This window comes from Anneissia japonica, unplaced genomic scaffold, assembly GCF_011630105.1.
Source record: "Anneissia japonica isolate Jap-2015-1 unplaced genomic scaffold, ASM1163010v1 scaffold1792_len1028045_cov167, whole genome shotgun sequence".
Classification (NCBI taxonomy): domain Eukaryota; kingdom Metazoa; phylum Echinodermata; class Crinoidea; order Comatulida; family Comatulidae; genus Anneissia; species Anneissia japonica.
Window position 1 is genome coordinate 687856 of NW_022742319.1, and position 4002 is coordinate 691857.

The following is a 4002-nucleotide window of genomic DNA, read 5'->3' on the forward strand; positions in this document are numbered from 1 at the left end:
AGTCCTGTAAATAAATCAATAAAGAAATTGTGCAATAAAATGCCTCTGGCGGGATTCGAACCTGCGTCCTCTCGCTGTCAAGGCGAGTGTCATAACCATTATACCACGGAGGATTCATGGTTAAACAGATTCAAATACCACCAGATACACTCTATTACACAATAAGTACGGCTAGACACAAATAATAACATATACTGAAATATAAATCATTTCATTTTATTAATCATCGAGGCATTTTATTGCACAACTTCTTTATTCATTTATTTACAAGACTACATTCGTTGAGAGCTATGCTACACGGTGTATTATTATGTCCTTTATTCGAAACACTGTATTTTGATGATTTATGTATATATACCTTGATTTACATTTCAGTATATGTTATTATTTGTGTCTAGCCGTACTTATTGTGTAATAAAGTGTATCTGGTGGTATTTGAATTAGTCTACCATGAAGCCTCCGTGGTCTAATGGTTATGACACTCGCCTTGACAGCGAGAGGTAGCAGGTTCGAATCCCGCCAGAGGCATTTTATTGCACAATTTCTTTATTCATTTATTTACAGGACTACATTCGTTGAGAGCTATGCTACACGGTGTATTATTATGTCCTTTATTCGAAACACTGTATTTACCTTTCTTTGATGATTTATATATATATATATATATATATATATATATATATATATATACAGTATATGCGTGAAGAGTGATGAGAGTGCGAAATTTGAGGTTCACAATATAATTTTTTTATTTACTCTCCCATCCACTATTTATATCAATATATATATCATTGACTGTTATTAGCTTTTCCTCTAATTTTACCAGATGTCAAATAGGATATTTTATATCAATATCATTATTGAGACCCACGCAACCTGCCAAAAGGTGATTCTGGCAACCACTTACCCAATCCACGACATCTTTATCACGTCACCATTTGTAATCTTTCTAATTATAATTGCTGCTAATAATGGAATGATAATAATATCCGAACAGTTTTCAATAGACTTCAGCTCTTGGGAAATTACTATTGATCCGCCGTTGGAGTGCGCATGTGCTGGCGTTCGTTAAGTGACGTCACGGTTTAACTTAACTATTACAGATCGCATCAGTATAATTTATTCACTGAGTGAAGTCTGCTTGTGTTCCAGTGTTCTTATTGTCTGCATTGGATGAATCCTCATTGGCGGTAGATAATATAGACAGTCTCCTCGTCACGGTTGTTGTACACATCCCCGTCGCTGGATATTTCTTGCGACATTTTTCCATTTCTCCTTCCTTTCTCTTTTCTGGTGATTTAGACGTTTAGAGAACGTCGAGGTACGTAAATATTCTTATTTTCTTATCATTTTGAATTCATCTTCATTTTCCTGCATAACTTATGTATGTTTTATAGTATCTATTATGTTGTTTTAATGAAATGTGTTAAATTCCTGAATAAAAATTGTTGCAATTATCGGAGGGGAGCAGAAAATTGTATTTAACGCCAGAAGAAAATTGTTTACATTCACAAGTGTTCCATTGCTAGGTACATTATGCGTAGGTAGGCCTTAACGTCATTCGTTTATCTCAAGGTAAATGGACATTGTAATATTATACGATACTTATAATAAAACAACCACACAATTTCGTTAAATGGTATTATATTGTTCATATTGATTATTGCGATGTTAAAGATGACAAAATTGCAATGGAAACAAATTGTGACGATGATGATAATCTGAATAACGATATTATATTAACAATAATGGTACTGTTAGTGAAAATCTTTTCTCTTTACGCACTAGTAAGAATGATAAAAATGATAATGGTAATTTTTTGATATCAATATTAAGCTTTAATATGATAATAATAATAATTATTATTATTATTAGGGGCCTATTTTTTATCAAATGATATATTATTTTAAATACAGTACTAATAATAATGATCTATTTTCGAGTAGACATCTTTAATGGTCATTTCGTCATGGTCCATTTTGAGTCTCCTAAATCATACATAGCAACGTCAGATTTACATGCTAGATTTATTTTATGGTAACAACACTCAAACAGGTTTTGAAGAAATGTCCACCTTTCGCAGATATTCATATAATATGATTGAATCTAATAATATTATTATTACTCTATGAATTATAGAACATTAGCATTGTATACAGATTATCGGCACGCCTGGGATTGCATTATCCCTCATTAGGTATTCAGTTTATGATTGAAGCAAGCGGCATAACGCTGGCGATTGAAACCGTTCATTAATGTACAATCAGTTCGACTGATCTCGTGTGTTTAATTCATCATCTAAAACAGTACGCTGACGATCTCGTTTACACGCAATCTGTAAACCCAGGATTTAAAGGTGTGTAGGTTCACATCAACCAGAAACTTAATCTCCATGATTTGCGTGCAATACTTTCGCATACACTCGCGCGTCTACATGTAAATGTTGCTACGCGCTACATAACAACCAATCACGGGATTAGTAAGCTCTGGCGTTGTAATATCAACAGGGAGATGATAGATTTATTATGACGTCATTTCGTGGGAAGGCTACTTAAGTATGCACAAGGGATGGTTATTACTTTTCGACAAGCCATTTCCCTGCTTCATAGCTAACCGCCACTCATTTAAAGAACTCTGTCAGCTAATAAAGTACCTGACTATAGAACAATAATCAATCACTGGGAAATATATAAATCAAATTTTACTTCAGGTAGGTCAGCGTGGCACTAATTGTTAATTACTTAATGACACGAAATGGGATATATTTCTTTAATTTACATTATAGTAAAAAATATCAAAAAAATTAAAGTGATAATATCTTATGTCGGATGTTGAAAGAAATTTACACTGGTTTAACACTTATAACAACAACAACTAACAATATATAATCCGATCTATTAAATACTGTACTATAAAAAGCTAAGTTCATAGATTTTTATGTCAATCTGTGTCATAATCTTACTTTTTATTATTATTATTATTATTATTATTATTATTATTATTATTATTATTATTATTATTATTCTTACCTTACTGCTATTGTTAGTATTAATACGACTATAGTACTGCTTTTCTTGCTACTGCTACAGCTGATTCTACTAATACATACTACTGCTACTACAGTACTATTATTTATACGAGATATGTATTTTATTTAGTGCTTTGTTTACAGCTTATAATGAAAATTGAAATGAATTAAATTGCAGCGCAATGTGCAAAACTATTTGACTGACGCTCGATAATAGCTTCTATCGCGTGTCTTGGCACACATACATATTGATAGGGGATATATTGTGCTATACATAATTAATTTAAAGAGTATAGATATAGCATGGCAGTATGTATTGTGTAATACTGTATAACGTGTTTGCATTACACCTGACACAGTTGACAGATCAGTAGGCACTACAAAGCTCTACATGAATAAAACAAAACCCAGTCGCTATCGGTAACAATTTTGGAAACAAAATATTATATAATTTAAAGTACATAGGCCTACCTCTATTTTTTTTTAATAGACTGTGTATAGGTTTTCGCTTAAGACGGGTATTGGCTACACTATTTATGCCCTATTTTTAATGCTTTGCCGAGTGACTTTGAGAAAATTCACTGAGACACTACAGATTCTAGTACAGTATTTATTATATATTTTTTTTATTTTTTGTTTAAGAAAACACCAAACAATTTTGTATCATAGAAAAGAAAAAGCAATTTTTTGATTATAAGCAAAACGTACATATTTTATCTATAATTTTGTCTATAATTTTACAATTAATGTGTGCTTTATTTAATTTCCAGCTTTCTATACGATGTCTTTCTATACGATGACTTCTTGCACGTTTTTTTTCCTAGTGTAATATGATGTAATTATGACATTTAAAATGCTCTTGTTCTCGGTTCAGGTGTCCTGGAGAAGTAATGATTAAATAATCTTATATATGTTTCCTGTCATATAAACAATATTAATATGAAAATTACACACACAAACACACACACACACAC

The 4002-nt window shown here is 31.7% G+C and overlaps 1 protein-coding gene across 2 annotated transcripts in view; it reads left to right on the forward strand.

Annotated features, from left to right (window-relative positions):
- The first annotated feature begins 1122 nt into the window (after positions 1-1122).
- The window catches only part of LOC117119103, a 30432-nt gene continuing 27552 nt past the window's right edge, over positions 1123-4002 (forward strand). For both annotated transcript variants that reach the window (XM_033263914.1, XM_033263915.1), the window contains exon 1: positions 1123-1321. The gene's annotated coding sequence lies outside the window, so the exon portion shown is untranslated. The remainder of the gene's footprint in view (positions 1322-4002) is intronic.